The sequence below is a fragment of the Scyliorhinus canicula genome, chromosome 6 (genome assembly GCF_902713615.1).
Source record: "Scyliorhinus canicula chromosome 6, sScyCan1.1, whole genome shotgun sequence".
Taxonomy (NCBI): Eukaryota; Metazoa; Chordata; class Chondrichthyes; order Carcharhiniformes; family Scyliorhinidae; genus Scyliorhinus; species Scyliorhinus canicula.
Genome location: NC_052151.1, coordinates 13,384,198 through 13,407,246, shown reverse-complemented (window position 1 = coordinate 13,407,246; position 23,049 = coordinate 13,384,198). Strand labels below are relative to the sequence as shown.

Here is a 23,049-nt window from a genome sequence, read left to right as displayed (position 1 = left end):
GGACAGCAGGAGGGAATACATATTGGCCAGGACCCGGGGGAATACATATTGGCCAGGACCGGGGGGAATACATATTGGCCAGGACAGCAGGGGGAATACATATTGGCCAGGACACCAGGAGAATACATATTGGCCAGGACAGCAGGGGGAATACATATTGGCCAGGACACCGGGGGGGAATACATATTGGGCCAGGACAGCAGGGGGAATACATATTGGCCAGGATACCAGGGGGGAATACATATTGGCCAGGACAGCAGGGGGAATACATATTGGCCAGGACACCAGGGAGAATACATATTGGCCAGGACAGCAGGGGGAATACATATTGGCCAGGACACCAGGGAGAATACATATTGGCCAGGACACCGGGGGGGGGGGGGGGGGGGGGGGGGATTCATATTGGCCAGGACACGGGGGGGGAATACATATTGGCCCGGACACCAGGAGGATACATATTGGCCAGGACACCGGGGGGGAATACATATTGGCCAGGACACCAGGGGGAATACATATTGGCCAGGACAGTGGGGGGGACATATTGGCCAGGACAGCAGGGGGAATACATATTGGCCAGGACACCGGGGGGGGGAATACATATTGGGGCCAGGACAGCAGGGGGAATACATATTGGGGCCAGGACACTGGGGAGAATACATATTGGCCAGGACACAGGGGGAATACATATTGGCCAGGACCCGGGGGAATACATATTGGCCAGGACACCGGGGGAATACATATTGGCCAGGACACCGGGGGAAATACATATTGGGCAGGACAGGGGGGAATACATATTGGCCAGGACCCGGGGGAATACAAATTGGCCAGGACACCGGGGGGAATACATATTGGCCAGGACACCGGGGGGAATACATATTGGCCAGGACACCGGGGGGGGGGGGGGGGAATACATATTGGCCAGGACAGCAGGGGAATACATATTGGCCAGGACACCAGGGGGAATACATATTGGGGCCAGGACAGCAGGGGGAATACATATTGGCCAGGACACCAGGGGGAATACATATTGGCCAGGAAAGCAGGGGGAATACATATTGGCCAGGACACCGGGGGGGGGAATACATATTGGCCAGGACACCAGGGGGAATACATATTGGCCAGGACACCAGGGGAAATACATATTGGCCAGGACACCGGGGGGGGGAAAACATATTGGCCAGGATACAGGGGGAATACATATTGGGGCCAGGACACCAGGGGGAATACATATTGGCCAGGACACCAGGGGGAATACATATTGGCCAGGACACCAGGGGAATATATATTGGCCAGGACACCGGGGGAATACATACTGGCTGGGACACCGGGGGGAATACATATTGGCCAGGACACCAGGGGGAATACATATTGGCCAGGACACCGGAGGGAATACATATTGGCCGGGACAGCAGGGGGAATACATATTGGCCAGGACACCGGGGGGAATACTATGGCCAGGGACCCGGGGGGAATACATATTGGCCAGGACACCGGGGGGAATAATATTGGCCAAGGACCCCGGGGGAATACATATTGGCCAGGACACCGGGGGGAATACATATTGGCCAGGACACCGGGGGAAATCATATGGCCAGGACAGCAGGGGGAAACATATTGGCCCGGACACCAGGGGAATACATAATTGGGCCGGACAGCAGGGGAATAACATATTGGCCAGGACACCAGGGGGAATACATATTGGGGGCCAGGACAGCAGGGGGAATACATATGGCCAGGGAACCAGGGGGGAATGATATATGGCCAGGGACAGCAGGGGGAATACATATTGGCCAGGACCACAGGGAGGAATACATATTGGCCAGGACAGCCAGGGGGAAATACATATTGGCCAGGACACGCAGGGGGGAATACATTATTGGCCAGGACCAGGGGGGGGAATACATATTGGCCAGGACAGTGGGGGGGGGAATACATATTGGCCAGGACCCCGGGGGGAAATACATATTGGCCAGGACCCCGGGGGGGGAATACATATTGGCCAGGACACCGGTGGGAATACATATAGGCCAGGACACCAGGGGAAATACATATTGGGGCCACGACAGCAGGGGGAATACATATTGGCCAGGACACCGGGGGGAATACATATTGGCCAGGACACCGGGGGGAATACATATTGGCCAGGACACCGGGGGGGGAATACATATGGCCCGGACACCAGGAGGAATACATATTGGCCAGGACACCGGGGGGGGGATACATATTGGCCGGACAGCAGGGGGAATACATATTGGCCAGGGACAGTGGGGGGGGGGAATACATATTGGCCAGGACACGGGGGGGAATACATATTGGCCAGGGACACCGGGGGAAGTAGCATATTGGGCCAGGACACCGGTGGGAATACATATTGGCCAGGACACCGGGGGGGGAATACATATTGGGGCCAGGGACAGCAGGGGGAATACCTATTGGGGCCAGGACACTGGGGAGAATACATATTGGCCAGGACCCCGGGGGGAATACATATTGGCCAGGACACCGGGGGGAATACATATTGGCCAGGGACACCGGGGGGAATACATATGGCCGGGACACCGGGGGGAATTACATATTGGCCGGGACACCGGGGGGAATACACTATTGGCCAGGACGCAGGGGGAATACATATGGCAGGACACCAGGGGGAATACATATTGGCCAGGGACCCGGTGGGGAATACATATGGCCAGGACACCGGGGGGAATACCATATTGGCCAGGGACACGGGGGGAATACATATTGCGGGACCCGGGGGGAATACATATTGGCCAGGACCCCGGGGGAAATACATATTGGCCAGGACACGGGGGAATACATAATTGGCCAGGACCCCGGGGGAATACCTCTTGGCCAGGACCCCGGTGGGGAATAACATATAGGCCAGGACACCGGGGGGGAACATTATTGGCCAGGACACCAGGGGGAATACATATTGGCCAGGACACCGGGGGGAATCCATATTGGGGCCAGGACAGCAGGGGGAATACATATTGGCCAGGACACCGGGGGGGAAACATATTGGCCAGGACACCGGGGGGAATACATATTGGCCAGGACCCCGGTGGGGAATACATATTGGCCAGGACCCCGGTGGGGAATACATATTGGCCAGGACCCCGGTGGGGAATACATATTGGCCGGGACAGCCAGGAGAATTCCACTGTTTTCTTCAAAATAGTGTCATGTTCTCGACATTCACTGAGAGGGCAGATGAGGCCTCAGTTTAAAGATCTTATTATTATGTCCATATGTGGCCTGTTAAATTTTATTTGGTAACTCTCCTGTGAAGCACTTTGTGACATTTAACCATGTCAAAGATGCCATTCCCACCCTATTCATATATTTGTCTAAATGCCGCTATCGTACCTGCTCCCACCACCTCCCCAGGCAGCGCGTTCCCTATATTTAAACCCTCTGTGTAAAAAACTTGCCTCGCACATCTGTTCTAAATTTCTCACACACTTTAAACCTATGTCCCCTCTTACTTGACTCTCCTACCTAGGAAAGAGCATCTGACTCTCCACTCTATCCATGCCCCCATAATCCTGTAGACTCTATCAGGTTGTCTCTCAGTCGCCGTCATTCCAGTGAGAACAGACCGAGTTTATTTAACCTCTTCTCATAGCTAATGCCCTCCATACTAGGCAACATCTAGTAAACCGCTTCTGTACCCTCCCCAAAGCATCCACATCCTTCTGGTAGTGTGACGACCAGTGGAGTAAAAAATAATTTCTGTCGGTTGATCAATAATCATTCTTGCCTCAAATGAAGTCATAGGCTGGGAAATTTCTTGTTTCCACTTTTTCTAGAACTTTGCTAGAAGTCCATCAGAAACCCCAGTGATGTTCCCATGGCACAGATTGATTAATTCAGGGGAATTTTCAGTAATCATTCCTTTTCCTTTTATTTTAGGTCATGGTAAGATCACGTCCTTTCAAATACTTGTTTGGATATACCAGTCCCAAGATAGCCACATTGTTCATCTTGGCAATACTAATGCTGATGGGATTGGACTACTTAAACATCCAACAGCTTCGCCAAGTATACGAGAAGCACCTCCGAATCTACCACCACGTTAATCTGAAGGATCTGGAGACAGTTCACGAGCCCAAGAAAGTTTCTTGCTCTACATGTCCCAACTACTGGCTCTATGCACCTCATGTAGGTTCAAGTAATGATAAAGTCATCATGTTTTACAATACGTAGTCAATTATAGAATCATTGAATGGTTACAGCACAGAAGGAGGTTATTTGGCCTGTTATTTCTGTAATTGCCCTGTGAAGGAGTAATTCACATAGTGCCCCTTCACTTCCTTTTCCTCGTAGTCCTGCAAATTCGTATTTTTCAGATAACGATCCAATACCCTTTGAAAGTCTCGATTGAACCTGCCTCGACCACACTCAGGCAGGGCATTTCAGATTCTAACTGCTTGCTGTGTGAAAAAATTTTCCTTGTCACCATTGCTTCTTTTGCTAATTACCTGAAATCTCTGCCCTCTCGCTCTTGAGGGGCTGTTTAACACAGGGCTAAATCGCTGGCTTTGAAAGCAGGCCAGCAGAACGGTTCGATTCCCATAACAGCCTCCCCGAACAGGCGCCGGAATGTGGTGACTAGTGGCTTTTCACAGTCACTTCATTTGAAGCCTACAATAAGCAATTTTTATTTCATTTTTCATTTTCTTGATCCTTTCACTAATAACTTTCTCCCTATCTATTCTGCCCATACCTTTGATGGTTTTGAATACCCCTATCAAATATCACCCCAACTATTCCTCCTCAAAGGAGAACAGTTCCAACTTCTCAAATCTTTCTGAGCAATTGAAGTTCCTCATCTCAATAAGGGAAGAGAAGATGAAATATGAGTGCAAGCTAGCTAGTAATATAAATTAAAATAGGAAGAGTTTTTCTCAATATATAAAACTGAAGTGAGAGGCGAAAATAGACATTGGACTACTGCAAAATGAGGCTGGAGAAGTAATAATAGGAAACAAGAAATGGCAGAGGAACTGAATAGTTACTCTGCATCAGTCTTCACGGTGGAAGACACCAGTGGGATAGCAGAGCTCCAGGAGAATCAGAAGGCACTGTATAGTGGCCATCACTAAGGAGAAGGTTCTGGGGAAACTGAAAAGTCTGAAGATGGATAAATCACCTGGACCGGATGGACTACACCCCAGGGTTCTAAAAGAGATAGCTGAGGAGATTGTGGAGGCATTGGTGGTGATGATCTTTCAGGAATCACTGGAGGCAGGAATGGTCCCAGAGGACTGGAAAGTGGCTAATGTAACACCGCTGTTTAAGACGGGAGGGAGGCAGAAGACAGGGAATTATGGGCCGGTTAGCTGACCGGTCATTGCAAGATCTTAGAGTCCATTATTAAAGATGAGATGGTGGCGTACTTGGAAGTGCATGATAAAATAGGATTGAGTCAGCATGGCTTCATCAAGGGGAGGTCATGTCTGACAAATCTGTTAAGAGTTCTTTGAGGGGTACCAATGAAGTTAGACAAAGGAGAACCAGTGGACGTGATTTATTTAGATTTCCAGAAGGCCTTTGACAAGGTGCCGCACGGGAAACTGTTAAATAAGTTAAGAGCTCATGGCGTTAAGGGTAAGATCCTGCATGGATAGAGAATTGGCTGACTGGCAGAAGGCAGACAGGGGATAAAGGCGTCTTTTTTTTTTTTTTTTTATAAATTTAGAGTACCCAATTAATTTTTCCAATTAAGGGGCAATTTAGCGTGTTCAATCCACCTAGCCTGCACATCTTTGGGTTGTGGGGGTGAAACCCACGCAAACACGGGGAGAATGTGCAAACTCCACACGGACAGTGACCCAGAGCCGGGATCGAACCTGGGACCTCAGCGCCGGAGACTGCAGTGCTAACCCACTGAGCCACCGTGCTGCCAAAGGCGTCTTTTCAGGATGGCAGCCGGTGACTAGTGTACCTCAGGGGTCGGTGCTGGGACCACAACTTTTTACAATATACATTAACGATCTTGAAGAAGGAACTGAAGGCACTGTTGCTAAATTTGCAGATGATACAAAGATATGGGGTGAAATTCTCCCAAAGGGAGACAAAGTGCCGACGCCTCAATCTCGCGCGCTGGGCCTTGACGCTTGTGTCAAAGTGGCACGGCCTGAATGACGCGGCTGGCGGCGCTTAAATGACGTCACCCGCGCATGCGCCGTTGCCGTCTTCCCCTCTGCTGCCCCACAGGACATGGCGGATTTATCTTGCGGGGCGGCAGAGGGAAAAGAGTGCGTCTTTCAGAGACGCCGGCGCGACGATCGGTGGGCCGATCGCGGGCCAGACCGCACTGAGCACGCCCTAGTGCTCGATCCTCCCTCCGTCCCCCACAGGCCCCACATGCAGCGGTCGCGCGATGTTCACGCCGGCAGCGACCAGGTGTGGTTGGCGCTGGCGTGAACCGGTCGGATTCGGCAGGCCGCTCGGCCATCTGGGCCGGAGAACCAGCGGTCGCCGTTAGAAACGGCGAGCACCGATTCTCCGAGCGGCCTGTCGCAAAACGCGAGACGCCGTTTTGGGGGGGGGGGGGGGCTGGGAGAATCGCGTGGGGGTGCCAGGGCGACGTGGCGTGATTCACCCGGCACTCCCGCAATTCTCCACCCGGCGTGGGGTCGGAGAATCGCGCCCATGTAGAGGGACAGTTAGTATTGAGGAAGCAAGGGGGCTTCAGAAGGACTTGGACAGACACGGAGAGTGGGCAATGAAGTGGCAGATGGAATACAATGTGGAAAAGTGTGAGGTTTGCACTTTGATTGGAAGAATAGAGACAGACTATTTTCTAATGGGAAATGCTTAGGAAATCAGAAGGACTTGGGAGTCCTTGTTCAAGATTATCTTAAGGTTAACTGGCCACGGTTGGTATCATGACCGGTACAGACTTGGAGGGCCAAAAGGCCTGTTCCTGTGCTGTATTGTTTTTTGTTAACGTGCAGGTTCAGTCAGCAGTTAGGAAGGCAAATGCAATATTAGCATTCGTGTTGAGAGGACTAGAGAATACAAGAGCAAGAATCACCTAGAAAGTCTCAAATCCCAAGCATTCAAAATAAAAATGGCTCTTCATCAACTATCTGGCCACTCCCAGAGCCTCCAGGTCTGACACTAGGAGGGGACAGACTTAAGGGCCTGCAGCAAGCTTCTTCAGGACACAGTACGCCTGGCCGACCAAATAGCCAATTGCAGTGGTCAGAGGAGACATGTTGATGAAGGTTTAATCAGATTTATTCTACAGTCAGGAAGTAAAGCTGCACCCGCGGCGCACAACATAAGGATCCCAGGCCTGGAACTAACACAACATCTGGTTTGGGTCTGGGATGGCATTTAAAGGGCTGGGTCACGTGTCCCTGCTGGGTGGGCCTCTGCCCGTTACCATGGGAGCTCGTACTCCATGAGACTCATAGGATGAGTAATTCCCCGGGATCTTCCTGAGGATTATCCATCCCCCCACCCCCTCAAGCCCAGATCCTCCCCTTCACTCCCGTGACAATGAAAGCCTTCATTGTCTCTTTGTGCACAGCCATCGTGTCCTCATCAACGGAGCTGGATCTGGGGGCATGAAGCAAATGGGGGATTGTTGCTTCCTAGCCAAGTGGAAGAGCCACTGATGGGGGCTCTTCCTCAACGTTGACTTCCAGCTGCAGGTCAGGCACCTCAGTTTGCCATTCTGAGCCTGAGTCTTCATCCTCTTGGGGGATGACTCTTGGACTTGCATGGGTTGAGTTCCCTGCCTGGAGGTAGGTTCCAAGATATTGAGGGCACGTCCCACCTTGAGCAGTTTCTGCAGCAGAGGATTCTCTGTTCCTGAGATGGCATTGAGGGCATCGTCCCACCTTGAGCAGTTTCTGCAGCAGAGGATTCTCTGTTCCTGAGATGGCATTGAGGGGCATCGTCCCACCTTGAGCAGTTTCTGCAGCAGAGGATTCTCTGCTCCTTGAGATGGCATTGAGGGCATCGTCCCACATTGAGCAGTTTCTGCAGCAGAGGATTCTCTGCTCCTGAGATGGCATTGAGGGCATCGTCCCACATTGAGCAGTTTCTGCAGCAGAGGATTCTCTGCTCCTGAGATGGTCCACAAGTTTTTTTACGGTCTTTACCCTGGTCTTGACCTTATATGACAGAGGGCTCACCCTTTTCCACTACAACTCCCAGAATCCATAGGATCTGCCTCGGAAATTACAATCATAGACGTCATCTCCTGGCCTGAAAGCTATGTCGGGTATCGTAATTATTTTTCTGGGCTTATTGCTTTGACTCCACTTTCCCACCTAGGATGGGAAACAATAGACTTAGTCTGGTCCAGAGGCTTTGGCCCATCAGCAATTCCACTGATGCAACCCTGTCGTAGTATGTGGCCTGGTCCTGTAATTGAAAAAAGAACCGAGCCAATTTGGTGTTGAGCGAGCCGGCAGTCTTCGTGCCACTTTTAACATTTGGACCACCTATTTGGCCAGGCCATTAGAAGATGGCACCATTTGACGTGTTTCATCCCATTGGATTTGCCAATGCCTGGAATTCTCTGCTGGTGAAAGGGATACCGTTGTCGGACACGAGGACCTCTGTTATCCCATGGGTACAAAATAACTGCCAGGAATTTCTCTATGGTGGTGCTGGAAGTCATGGAAGATATCCATGGTGTGGGTATTCGCAGGACATCTTCAACCTCTCTTTACAACAATCCGAGGTCCCTATCTGCTTCAAGAAGACAACCATCATCCCTCTACCAAAGAAAGCCAAGCAGCATGCCTTAATGACTATCGTCCAGTGGCTCTGACATCCATCATTATGAAGTGCTTCGAAAGGTTAGTCATGGCACAAATCAACTCCAGCCTCCAGATTTGGCCTTGATCCATTACAGTTCCCTACAGCTGCAACAGGTCCACAGCAGGACGCCATCTCCCTGGGCCCTTGCACTCTACCCTGGAACACCTAGATAACAAAGTCACCTATGTCAGACTCCTATTTATTGACTACAGTTCATCCTTCAACACTATTATTCTGACGAAACTCATCTCCAAACTCCGTGGCCTGGGCCTCAGCTCCTTGCTCTGTGACTGGATCCTGAACTTTCTAACCCACAGGCCACAATCAGTAAAGATAGGCAACAACACTTCCTCCATGATCATCCTCAACACCGGTTGCCCCGCAAGGCTGTGTCCTCAGACTCCTACAACACTCCTTATACACCTATGACTGTGTGGCTAAATGCCCCTCCAACTCGATTCTCTAATTTGCTGATGACACCACCATAGTGGGTCGGATTTCAAACAATGACGAGATAGAGTTCAGGAATGAGATAGAGAATCTGGTGCGACAATAATCTCTCCCTCAATGCCCAACAAACGAAGGAATTGTCATTGACCTCAGTAAGCGTAGAGGAGAACATGCCCCTATCTACATCAATGGAAACAAAGTAGAAAGGGTCGAGAGCTTCAAGTTTTTAGTTGTCCAGGTTACCAACAACCTATCCTGGTCTCCCCCATGCCGACACTATAGATAAGAAAGCCCACCAACGACCTACTTCTCAGAAGACTAAGGAAATTTGGCATGTCAGCTACGACTCTCACCAACTTTTACAGATGCACCAAAGAAAGCATTCTTTCTGGTGTATCACAGCTTGGTATGGAGCCTGCTCTGCCCAAGACCGCAGGAAACTACAAAAGGTCAGTCCGTTACACAAACCAGCCTCCCATCCATCGACTCTGTCTAAAATTCCCGCTGCCTCGGAAAGGCATAATTAAGACCCTACACACCCCGGACAGACTCTCTTCCACCTTCTTCCGTCAGGAAAAGATACCAAAGTTTGAGGTCACGTACCAGCTGACTCAGGAACAGCTTCTTCCCTGCTGCCGTCAGACTTGAATGGACCTACCTCGTATTAAGTTGATCTTTTCTCTACATCCCAATTATGACTGTAACATTACATTCTATAGTCTCTCCTTCCTTCCCTATGTACGGTATGCATTGTTTGTACAGCATGCAAGAAAACAACACTTTTCATTGTATACTAATACATATGACAATAACAGATCAAATCAAATCAAAATATCCGATGTATTCCGCGTTTTTTCCGTGTGTCTGCATAGGTTCACCCCCACAACCCAAAGATGTGCAATTAGGTGGATTGGCCGGGCTAAATTGCCTCTTAATTGGAAAAAAAAATAATTGGGTACTCTAAATTTAGTTTTTAAAAAAATATCCGATGTATGTCCATCCATTTAGAATGGGCCATCAACCCAGATTTTAAATATTGACCCCACAAATAGCCCGCCAAAGTCCATGTGTCCCCGAACCCAAGGCCATCCTGGCCATTCCCACGGGTGTAGATGGTGGGGCTTCTGATTTTCCTGACACGACAGGCACTGCTTTACCAAATTTCAATGTTGGAGTCAAGCCTGGGCACCAGTGTAGTTCGTGGCGCGAATCTTCATTACCGATTATCTTGGTTTGCCACTAATTCTACCAGTACATCAAAGTTTTTGAGTTTCCTGACTTCGACCTGGCGGCCATGAAATGGCTCCTGCCTGGGGATTTGTTTTTTTGGCCCTTTTTGCCAGTTTAACCGGGTGCTGGTGCAGGAGTAAAAGTGGTACACTTGAGGAGTTTAGAGTCCTCCTCCGATGTGGGATGTCTACAGGTTACCATGTGAGGAATGTGTCATCGGAACTCAAGGCCCTTGTGGCGCAGGAGTGGAGAAAATGGTGGATGCCTCTGCACCGTCCTGACCCCCTCACTGGACGACTGAGAGGTCAGTGGGGTTTTGGATGAAAGAGTTTTGAAAGCAGAGGCAGGTGGTCGCGGATGACCTGGCAAAAGTGACTGAGCAAATTCAGGCAGCTCTGGACAGGGTGGTACAACGGTTGGAGGCCCAGAACTGGATGATCCAGAAGGTGGAGGAGGCAATCTCTGATCATGATGATCGAATCATCTCCTTGGAGATGGTGGCGGTTGTTGCCAAAAGGGCTGAAAACATTGAAGGCCAAGGTCAACGCCCTGGATAATATCTCCAGACGCCAAGGTTTGAGGATCATTGGGATGCCGGAGGGTATAGAAGGTGCAAAGACCACAGACTATGCGACAAAGATGTTTGGGCCGAGGGGGTTTTCGGATGCCCTTCTGAAGTGGACCAGGCCCCACTGGTCATTGCGAAGGAAGTCCAGATCTTGGGAGCACCGTGGGCAATCACAGGTACTAGGCAAAGAAAAACATCTTGAGGTGGGCCAAGGAAACGCAGTGCAGGTGGGAGGGCGACATTATCAGAATTTACCAGGACGTTGGGAGCAGAACTGGTGAAAAGGCGAACGGGGTTTAATGAGGGCAAAACGGTTCTTTATAAGAACAAAGTGAAGTTGGGAGTGGTGTACCCAGCTCCCCTGTGGGGTCACGTTTGGAGACAGAGACCATTATTTCGACACGCCGGAGGAGGCAATGTTCAGGAGAATGGACCAGGGAAAATCTGAATGTCGTGGGTGGTTTCGCTGCGGGTGGAGTTTCGGGTTTTTTATTACTTTACTTTGTATTTTTCATACTTTATTATATCTGTAATCCTGCTTTTGGAGCATGGGACTTTTTGGCATTTTAAAACATTCTTGGAAATTGTTAGAATGTTGGGGGGGGGGTGTTGGTGTGGGGATGGGTTTGTATGACTAACCCCCTTATGAGGCCCCGCCTTCGCTACCTTGTCCCTCACCTGAGGTGTGGTAACTCACCACCAGTCAGCTCTCCCCCTCAAAGTAGCCTGTGGTCATCAGGGAATATGGCGACTTTACTTTACAGGTTGGTATGAAGCTCAATATTTAACTTGGGTTCGGGTAGTGGGGGCCTGTGTGTGGAAAAACATTGAATTTATAACTTGTAATTTTCCCCAGTGGGGGGGTCACCCTGCTAACAGAGATGCTAGTTAATGGGCGGGGGGGGGAGGGGAGCCCGCGGCTGGGGCCGGGAGGGACTTTTTGTTTTCAGTTTTTGGGGTAACGAGCCTAGGTTGGCTGGCTTTTCTTTGTTTGGGATAGGAAAGGGGGGGCTGGAGGGAGGAGGGGTGGGCTGTTGGTTTGGTGTTCGGCGGGGGAGGGGGGGTTAGGGGGAGGGGCGGTCTGCTGACGATGAGGGTTTTTTTTGTTGAGCTGCTGATTTGAGGGGTGTGGCAGCCACGCTGGTAGGCCTGGAGCCTGGGCCCTGTCAGACTTTCTTGCGGTTGGGATGTGGCTGATCGGTAGGGGGGGGGGGGGGGGGGGCCCAGAGCAGAAGCCCCAACCAGACTGCTCACATGGAGGCGGTTAAATGGGCCGGTTAAAAGCTCTACGGGTGTTCGGCTATTTATAAAGTTTGAAGGCGGATGTTGTTCTTTTTGCTGGAAATACATCTAGAGTTAAGTTAGCACTGCTGCCTCACATTGCGAGGGTCCTGGGTTCAATTCCAGTCCTGGGTGTCTGTGCAGTTTGCACGTTCTCCCTGTGTCTGTGTGGGTTTTCTTCCGGAGCTCCGGTTTCCTCCCACAGTCCAAAGATGTGCAGGTTAGGTTGATTGGCAATACTCCAAAGATGTGAAAAATTAGGTTGAGTTACGAGGTTAGGGTGGGAGACGGCCAAGATAGGGTGCTCTTTCAGGGTTGGTACAGACTCAATGGGGCGAATGGCCCCCTTCTGCATTGTAGTGATCTATGATTCAGAACCAGACGAGGTTGAGGAAAGGGTGTGTTATAACCTGCACGGGTCTTACGGGGTGGGAATGATTAACTAGCCTGTGCTCCTGCACAATATGAGCTCCCCTGATAAGGGGGCAGGTGACCTCTAACAATGTCTGGCTTTGTATAAATAGAGTCGGCCAGTAAGGCACTGACTAGAGAGTAGGGAGCTACTGGAACTATATAATAGTAGTTGTAAAATAAGTAAGTTTTAATTCTAAAAAAACTCAGTATAGACTCTAAGTGGCCTTATAAAAGGGTGGATGGAACAGATGTTTCTATTCGAGCTTTAATGTTGCCATTGCTGATTAATAAGAGGGTAGCTTTTTTGGCGGGTAAGATAGTGGTGGATTCAAGGGGAATATATGGCGATGGTGAGTGGAATGTTAGAGGGCATTCCTGCAGTCTTGGTTGAATGCACAGTGTCAAATTGGAAGATACAGACTTTATCAAGAGGGTGTTGGTGATGACTCCCATTGGTTGATCATGGGGAAGGGAGGGGCATATCCCTCATGGATGGCAAAAGAGCTACGAGAGTTTATGGAGCAGATGGGGAGTGCGGACCCGTGGATATTTCAGTTACCCGAGGGAGACAGTTTCCCCCTCTTTTCTCAGATGAATCGGGTCTACTCCCATATTGACTTCTTCATCTGGAGAAGGGCTGCGCTCAGCGACCCCGGTGAAGGCTGGGTATGGCATTGCGTGAAGTGGGGGGGGGGGGGGGGCGTGTGAGAAGATAGCTTTTGTATAAACACACACGTAAGAATTTTATCAACTATAAACAGACCCCACACAGCTACAGTAATCTATGTATAACCTTAATGAATTCCCCCTTAACTGTTCCAATTCAATAAACAAAATCCAAGTAAAACCAGAAATCCTTTTTCAAAGATGTGGCCCAGCACACAGCGTTCTTACTGGTATAAAAGACTGTTAGTGATACTCTGTTCCCCTTTTCAAACTGCAGGTTTGAATTCCTTCCAGAAAGCAATTATCTCTTTTAAGTTATCAAGCAGTCTGGAAAATGAAGATAGAGAAACACTTCTTTCAACCTGTGCAGTTCAAGCCAGTCCACAAACTTCAAAACAAAAGTAAAACTCAGAGCCACAGCCCAACCCCACCCACACAATGACATCACTGAAGCCATGTGATGAGACAAAAAGCCTTTCTTAAAAGGACACTCACATGACAACAGGGACAGGTCAGGGAGGGCATAGAGGCATAGATTGGTGGAGTCTATTCTGCTCCACCAACGGTTGTGGGCGGTCTTCTGGAGGGGTGGGAACAGAAAACACACAGTGTTAGACAGTCCGACGTATGTAGCCGGGGGTTGGGGGGGGGGGGGGTAGCTGGTGGCTTCAGTGGACAGGGCACCCGGCCATGGGTGCCCACATGTGGTGCAGAGGTGGGGGTTCATCCACCACCCAGATTGAGGGCGGGGGAGGGGCGGGTGTTGGGATTTTTGGTGTATCGGATGGTTTCGCTGCTCAGGGCACAGTGCTGGCTACTCACTCTGGCTGCCTTGAGGAGGTTGCGCAGTTTTCTTTACTGGGCATTTTGGGAGCTGAGAAGGAAGAATAGAGGAAAGCTCAGAGGAGCAATTGATCTCAGTAGGGATTCCCCTACATCCTGATGTCACCCAGTGTTATAAAACAAGTGGTTGTTAGTCCCCTTTGAAACTGTGCCATAAAATTTGTGTACCTTGTACAGGCAGACTCACCTTACCTGGAACATGTGTGTGAAAGTGTTTGAAAGGATTGGATATATGCGAGGAGACAAAGATTCCAAATGGGACGTGCTATGGTCATACAACTATCCCTTTTGTCAAACTTCAATCAATTCTGGGAAACCTTGCAGCACATCAGAAGGTAAGACAGGATGTTCTGAAACTACGTGCAGTATTCATCTATAATTACTTTAAGTATCTCAAGACTTTATGTGACCACATGATCGAAAACTGACTTCAGATAACAAATTGTCATTATGAAGGTTTGACTGAGCTACAAAACGCACTAATGGGTTAGCCTCAGCAGTTCACAAGAATGATCTCCGGAATGAAGCACTTGTCATATGAGGAGCGGTTGAAGACCTCTGGGTCTGTATTCAATGGAGTTTAGAACTATGAGGGAGGATCTATTGAAACTTAGGATGTTTCCATTAATAGGAGAACTAGAACCTAAGGGCACAGCCTCAGATTGAAGGGATAATCCTCGTGAAACACATTGTTGCAGAAGGCTGTGGAGGCCAAATCACAGAATGTCTTTAAGACAGAGATAGATGGGTTCTTGATCAATAAGGGGATCAGGGTTATGGGGAGGAGGCAGGAGAATGGGGCTGAGAATCATATCAACCATGATTAAATGGCAGAGCAGACTCGATGGGACGAATGGCCTAATTCTGCTCCTATATCTTATGGTCTTATAGACTCCCTACTTGGTCAGACCCACAAGTAAACACGTTCCAGCTACAATCCCTTATAAATGTTTACCTATACAAAATATTACCCCGAGGCAAAGCAGCTGTCAATTTAATACGGTATACTACACAACCTCTCAACTCTCTTCCACTCTGCTGCAGAAATCCAATAAACCTTCAGCAACAAGACTGCTTTTTGCAGCCTAAGACATTTCTGGCTTGACCAGATGGCTCATTCAAACTGCACCTTCTCCCAGCCCAGAGCTGTTTCTAGGAAACCTTCCTGACACAGCCAACACATAAGCTTTCCACAGTAACTCTAAAAGACCCAATCACCTCAGTTCCATTCTTCTCACACCTCTTTGAAGCGCCAAATATAAAATCTTCCATGCTTCTATTCTGCTTTGGGGTCGGTTAAATATAGTTCAGTTTAAATTCAGTTTACCCATGGAACTCCTATCTAAAAATACAAATGTTAGATCCAATCTATTTACTTGGACCTCAAACCTATCATCGTATCTAATTTGAAATGCACAAACCTAACACCGCTATCCTTTAATGTCTTAAACCTCACAGACAACCTGTCTCTCTTAACCTTTCCCAACCTTAATTAAATCATTCTACATACACACAGTCTTCTTCACAGAATAGCACAATATTCCCCCAAAACATTCACAAGAGTAACATCTAATCTTACACAGTTCATATCCTCTGGCTGATTGGTTCTGTCCATAGTTCATACAGGGCATGGTGAGTAGATTGGAGGGGTATGAGCTAGCGGGCTAATACTATTTAATACAACTGGAACAAAGTCCCAGATAACAAAGGGATCCTTCTAACCAGCATGCCCTGGCACTCGCCTGCTCACGTGGCCACTTCAGGACTGCTTCCTGGATTGGCGGGCCCAACATGATCCGGCCCCACCTCCCCAGAGCGAAAATGGTACCATTTATATTAAAACATCTGCAGAGTCAGGAAATTTTCAAACGCAAGCTACCCACCTCATTCTGCCCAAATGCATACACATTAGGATTGACCATTTGGGTAAGGTACAGGAAGAGCAACCAACCCCCTGCATTACTTGAAGGTTGCAGTTGAAGATATTTGGGGTAGATGGAGAAACATTAAACCCTTATGTAAACTCTATGCTGCTCTGTGAAAGCAGGTTTAGCTCACTATTGTTTTACCTTTCCACTCAGGTGAACCATTTTCCTGGGTTGGGATATATCACAAATAAAGGCAGCCTTGTGGCATCCAACTTCAGCTACATCCCAAAGCTTTTCGCTTGCCAGAGCAGAAGGAAGAATTTATTTTGGAGGTAAGAAAACAGAATCATTTCGAGTACACTTTAGTGCTTTTCCATCGCCAGCTAATGTTTGAAGATTTAAATGGATGAGTAATTATTTGTTCACTGTGGGAATGGGTTCTGGCTAACAATAGTCTTGTATTTTGCTTAGTTTCCTTTGGGAGCTGGGGAGAGATTTTCCTAAAATTTGCAGCAATATGCTTTACCTCTCAAGGGAATCCGAATCTTCCAGGAAAAAATATACACACTGATTGGCTTGAATGGTCTTTTTTTAATTTTAGAGTACACAATTCATTTTTTTTCCAATTAAGGGGCAATTTAGTGTGGCCAATCCACCTACCCTGCAACATCTTTGGGTAGTGGGGGTGAAACCCACGCAGACACGGGAGAATGTGGAAACTCCACACAGACAGTGACCCAGAGCCGGGATTGAACCTGGGACCTCGGCGCCGTGAGGCAGCCGGGCTAACCCATTGAGCCACCATGCTGCCCTTTGATGGTCTTTTATCGGCCGCCTTCATGTTTGGCTATTGTCTAAGAAACATATTTCTGGAAATAAAGTTTGTTGGAGTAACAATATGAGATTGATGGAGGAATTTAGCCCTTTCAGCGCTGTCGCCTTTGGCTATAGAATCCGTACAGTTCAGAAGGCCATTAGGCCCATCGAGCCTGCATGTACCCTTTGCAAGACCACCCTACCTAGGCGCAATCCCCCCCCCACCCCCCCACCCCCACTCCTACAAACCTACTCTAAGGGGCAATTTAGCATGGCCAATCCACCTACCCAGCACATCTTTGGACTGTGGGAGGAAACTGGAGCACCCGGAGGAAACCCATGCAGACACGGGGAGAAAGTGCAGACTCCACACAAACAGTCGCCAGAGGTGGGAATTGAACCCGGGTCCCTGCCGCTGTGAGGCAGCAGTGCTAACCACTGTGCCGCCATCATTGATGTGGGCCAGATGGATAGAGGGGAAAGTAAACAGTGTGTTTTTACACTGAGGTCAGTGTCCCGCATATTCTGGCCTGGAGTTGCAGCGGTAGATACTTGGGAACATTTGACAAGACCTTTGTTTGGCTGTGACAGGCACATAGCTTCCAACCAAAGAAGAGAAGGATAAGAATTGAATTGAAGGAATCAGAAGGTAACCATGCTGTCAGATGAAATCCATAGTGAAGGCAAAATGATGATCACAGGCTCTGATTTTGATAGTGAGGTGGGGAACTGATGCAGAATCAATGGACACGAAACGTAGATGAAGTCCGAACGAAAGGCTTTAATTAGCAAGAATTGGACCCGCAGCAGACGTACAGAAGAATGGCTGGCTGCCGGGGAACACGGGTTCTTATACCCCGCTTCATAGGCGGAGCTACCTTTCTCTTCGCCAATCGGCTGAGAGGCACACGATACCTGGGCCAATGGGCAGCGAGTCCTATGCACCAATGGCAGCTCACACTCCCAGGTACCATTATACCCCTAGTCATACTACCACATTCACTCCCTGTTGAGAAAGGAACCGGGGGGAGGCGGGTAAGGGGAATGCGGACATGGGGGGGGGGGGGGGGTCCCGTGAGTATGTGAGAGACTGGTAGTATGACGAGAGATGTTGGATCGTACCATTCACTGATGGCTGCCCGCTGGCCCGCAACTATTTACAAAATACAGAACACAGTAACTATGTACAGTTTGGGGAATGGGGAAAAAAATAGAGAACAAGGAAAACAAGAGTCCATCAACAGTTCACATGGATTCGATCAGCCTTGGATGTCCTGTGCGAACTGCGGAGCTGTGCCGGCGACGTTGGAGTGGTGGACGTCCGTGACTCCGGGAGCGATGATCCTGTTCTTGCGGTTGCGTCCGTACCCCTAGTCGGAGCTAGCGGGGGCCAGGCCGGGGGAGGGTCGTCCTGTCTGGGTGCCAGATCCCATAGGGAGACCATGTCCTGTCGGCCGTCGGGATACTCCACATACGCGTATTGCGGATTCGCGTGGAGTAGCTGGACTCTTTCGACCAACGGGTCCGACTTGTGCACCCGCACGGGTTTCCGGACCAGGATGGGCCCAGGGGTTGTCAGCCAGGTCAGGAGCGGCGTCCCTGAGGAAGACTTCCTGGGAAAAACAAGAAGGCGTTCGTGAGGCGTTTGGTTAGTGGATGTAAAGAGAAGTGACTGGATTGAGTGGAGGGCGTCTGGGAGGACCTCTTGCCAGCGGGAGACTGGGAGATTTCTGGACCGAAGGGCCAGCAGGACGTTCTTCCAGACCGTATCGTTCTCCCTCTCGACCTGTCCGTTACCCCAGGGGTTGTAACTGGTCGTCCTGCTGGAGGTGATGCCCCTGCTGAGCAGGAATTGACGCAGCTCGTTGCTTATAAATGAGGACCCCCAGATCGCTATGAATGTATGCGGGGTAACCAAACAGGGAGAAGATGGTATGCAGGGCTTTAATGATGGTGGGTGTGGTTATGTCGGGGCAGGGGATGGCGAACGGGAAGCGGGAGTACTCGTCAATCACGTTGAGAAAGTACGTGTTGCGGTTGGTAGAGAGGAGGGGACCCTTGAAGTCCATGCTGAGACGTTCAAAGGGGCGGGATGCCTTTATCAGGTGAGCTTGTTCGGGGTGGTAGAAGTGCGGTTTGCACTCCGCGCAGATGTGGCATTCCCGAGTCACTGTCCTGACCTCCTCGATGGAGTATGGCAGGCTGCGGGTCTTTATAAAGTGGAAAAAGCGGGTGACCCCCGGGTGGCAGAGGTCCGCGTGGAGGGTTGGAAGGCGGTCCACTTGTGCATTGGCAGAGGTGCCGCGGGACAGGGCATCGGGAGGCTCGTTTAGCTTCCCAGGACGATACAAGATGTAGTAGCTGTACGTGGACAACTCGACCCTCCACCGCAAGATCTTGTTGTTCTTTATCTTGCCCCTCTGTGCGTTGTCAAACATGAAAGCTACTGACCGTTGGTCTGTGAGGAAGGTGAACCTCCTGCCGGCCAGATCGTGCCTCCAATGTCGCACAGCTTCTACTATGGCCTGTGCTTCCTTTTCCACCAAGGAATGGCGGATTTTGGAGGCGTGGAGGGTCCGGGAGAAGAAGGCCACGGGTCTGCCCGCTTGGTTGAGGGTGGCCGCCAAAGCTACAGCGGGCGCGTCGCTCTCAACCTGGAAGGGGAGGGACTCATCGATAGCTCGCATCATGGCCTTTGCGATATCCGCTTTGATGCGGCTGAAGGCCTGGCGGGCCTCCATCGACAGGGGCAATGTGGCTGATTGGATGAGGGGATGGGCTTTGTCGGCGTAATTGGGGACCCACTGGGCGTAATATGAAAAGAAGCCCAAACAGCGCTTCAGGGCTTTGAGGGAGTGGGGAAGGGGGAGCTCCATCAGGGGGCGCATGCGTTCCGGGTCGGAGCCTATCACTTCGTTACGCACTACGTAGCCGAGGATGGCTAGACGGTCGGTGCTAAACACGCATTTGTCCTTGTTGCAGGTCAGATTCAGGAGTTTTGCGGTTCGGAGGAATTTTCAGAGGTTGGTGTCGTGGTCCTGCTGGTCGTGGCCGCAGATGGTGACGTTATCGAGATACGGGAGGGTTGCCCGTAAACCGTATTGGTCGACCATTCGATCCATCTCTCGTTTGAAGACCGAGACCCCGTTTGTGACACCGAAGGGAACCCTTAAGAAGTGGTAGAGTCGCCCATCCGCCTCGAACGCAGTGTACTTGCGATCGCTTGCGTGGATGGGGAGCTGATGGTAGGCGGACTTGAGGTCCACTGTGGAGAAGACCTTGTACTGCGCGATCCTGTTGACCAGGTCAGATATACGGGGGAGAGTGTACGCGTCCAGCTGCATAAACCTGTTGATGGTCTGACTGGAGTCTATGACCATCCTATTTTTCTCCCCAGTCTTTACCACCAGCACTTGTGTTCGCCAGGGGCTGTTGCTAGCCTCAATGACCCCTTCCTTCAGAAGCCGTTGGACTTCGGACCTGATGAAGGTCCGGTCCTGGGCACTGTACCATCTGCTCCTGGTGGCAACGTGTTTGCAATCTGGAGTGAGGTTTGCAAACAAGGAGGGGGATCGACCTTGAGGGACGCGAGGCTGCAGACAGTGAGGGGGGGGGATAGGGCCTCCGAATTTGAATATTAAGCTCTGGAGGTTGCACTGGAAGTCTAACACCAGGAGTGCTGCCGCGCAGAGGTGAGGGAGGACGAATAGCTTGTAGTTTTTAAACTCCCTCCCCTGGACCATGAGGTCCGCTATGCAGCACCCCATGATCCGTACCGAGTGAGAACCGGAGGCTAGAGCGATTTTTTGTTTAACCGGGTAAACAGGAAGAGCGCAGCGTCTTACCGTGGCGGGGTGGATGAAAGTCTCTGTGCTCCCGGAGTCCAGCAGGCAGCTTGTCTCGTGGCCGTTGAGGAGGATCTTCGTGGTCGCTGTGGATAGGGTGCGAGGCCGCGACTGGTCCAATGTGACTGAGGCGAGTCGTGGCAGAAACTCAAACTCGTCATCAGGCAGGGAGTAGTCACCTGCGGGGTCCTCAGTGCCGATCCAAGATGGCGGCGCCCGTCAGCTGCACATGGTGGGGGGTGAACAAAATGGCGGTGCCTGTTCCCCGCACGTGGAGTCGGGGGTCCAAAATGGCGGCGCCTGGGGATCGCACGTGGCAGTGGGGGGTGGGCCAGCGAGGTCTGCGGGCCGCATGGGGCCCCTGAGGAGAGCGGGGGGAGGACCCGCGGTCGCTGCTCGGGACTGCAGCGACCGCTTTAGATTGGCAAACAACCACAAAGAGGCCCTTCTTGGCGCAAACCGTTGCAGGTTGCGGAGCGGGCCGGGCAGCGCTGATGGGGGTGCTTTGCCTGGCCGCAGAAATAGCAGCGGGGCCTCGCAGGTCTATCGGGACGCCCTGCGGCGCAGGCCTGGGGGGGTCCGAGTCCGTGGGGGTGAGGGAGGTCGCGTTCCATGCTGCCCAAGGGGCCGCCGCGTGAGCGTTCCGATTTGCAACGTCTAGGGAGGAGGCGAGGGCCCGTGCCTCCGTGAGGCTTAAAGTCTCTCTCGCTAACAGTCTTTGGCGGATCTGCGAGGACTGCATACCTGCAACAAAGGCGTCTCTGATCAGAAGTTCGGTATGCTCGGCAGCAGACACCTGTGGGCAGCTGCAGTTCCTCCCCATCACGAGGAGGGCCCGGTAAAATTTGTCCAGAGACTCACCGGGTATCTGCTGCCTCGTGACCAGTAAGTGCCGAGCGTAGACTTGGTTCACCGGCTGTATAAAATGTCCTTTAAGTAAGTCCATAGCCACGTCGTAGTCTGTCATGTCCTCTATGAGCGGGTACATGGCGGTGCCGACGCACGAGTGGAGGATGTGCAATTTCTGTTCCCTCGTCGGGACGTTTACGGTTGTGTTGAGGTAACTATTGAAGCAAGCCAGCCAGTGCTTAAATGCTGCTGTTGCATTTGCTTCGTGTGGGCTGAGTCGAAGACTCTCCGGCTTGATGCGAAGCTCCATCCTTTAAAATCTTGCTAATTAAATTGATGCACAATCAATGGACACGAAACGTAGATGAAGTCCGAACGAAAGGTTTTAATTAGCAAGAAGTGGACCCGGCAGTAGACGTTCAGAAGAATGGCTGGCTGCCGGGGAACACGGGTTCTTATATCCCGCCTCGTAGGCGGAGCTACCTTCCTCTTAGCCAATTGGCTGAGAGGCACACGATACCTGGGCCAATGGGCAGCGAGTCCTCTGCACCAATGGCAGCTCACACTCCCAGGTACCGTAATACCCCATGTCATACTACTACAGGAACCATGGGCACAAAAACTAGATCAACAGGGAAAACTCAAAAAGTTACATTCCAATCAGCACTATGTTAGCAGCAGTGCAGGTAAGTTACAGGTATGTATTATATTTATTGGTCAGTGTTTTTAATGGTTAGCTAAAAAGAACCTACGAATAAATGCAGACTACAAAGTAAGGGAGTGTGAGACTCAAAGAGAGAGGGTATAAAAAAAACACCGTAAGTGATGTTAGCAAAAGGGAAGGAGCTGATTGGTGAGTAGCTGTTGATCTTTTATTACCCCAATCATAGGGGCAAGTCTTAACTGTATTTCTGTAAATTGAGGCATAACGGGGCACCTTAGTCCCATCAAATGTGCATCCTGTGTCCTGTGGGAATGGCAGGATGCTTTGCATACCCTGGACTACTGCTGTTGTAGGAAGGCATGATGTGGAGATGCCAGCGTTGGACTGGGGTGACCACAGTAAGAAGTCTTACAACACCAGGTTAAAGTCCAACAGGTTTGTTTCAAACACTAGCTTTCGGAGCACTGCTCACTCCTCATGTGAACCTGAGAAAGGAGCAGTGCTCCGAAAGCTAGTGTTTGAAACAAACCTGTTGGACTTTAACCTGGTGTTGTAAGACTTCTTACTGTTGTAGGAAGTGTCATCCGTAATTTCAAAGCTTTATTTCACTGCAGTACGTGTATGAGGGTGAGAGCCACGAGACAAACAAGTTTCAGCAGTGAAGTTTAAAACCGTGCAGGCATACAGGGAATATGTGACTTCCAGAAAGACGAGGAAAGCCAGGCAGCTAGTACAAGAGCCCAGACTTGGGGAGGTGATGGCACA

The 23,049-nt window shown here is 50.4% G+C and overlaps 1 protein-coding gene across 1 annotated transcript in view; it reads left to right on the top strand.

The window, feature by feature from the left end:
* The window catches only part of LOC119966995 (probable tubulin polyglutamylase ttll-15), a 163,156-nt gene that overhangs the window by 12,323 nt on the left and 127,784 nt on the right, over window positions 1-23,049 (top strand). Inside the window, exons 2-4 of the mRNA XM_038798973.1 lie at window positions 3,916-4,164; window positions 14,420-14,577; window positions 16,324-16,442. The gene's annotated coding sequence lies outside the window, so the exon portion shown is untranslated. The remainder of the gene's footprint in view (window positions 1-3,915; window positions 4,165-14,419; window positions 14,578-16,323; window positions 16,443-23,049) is intronic.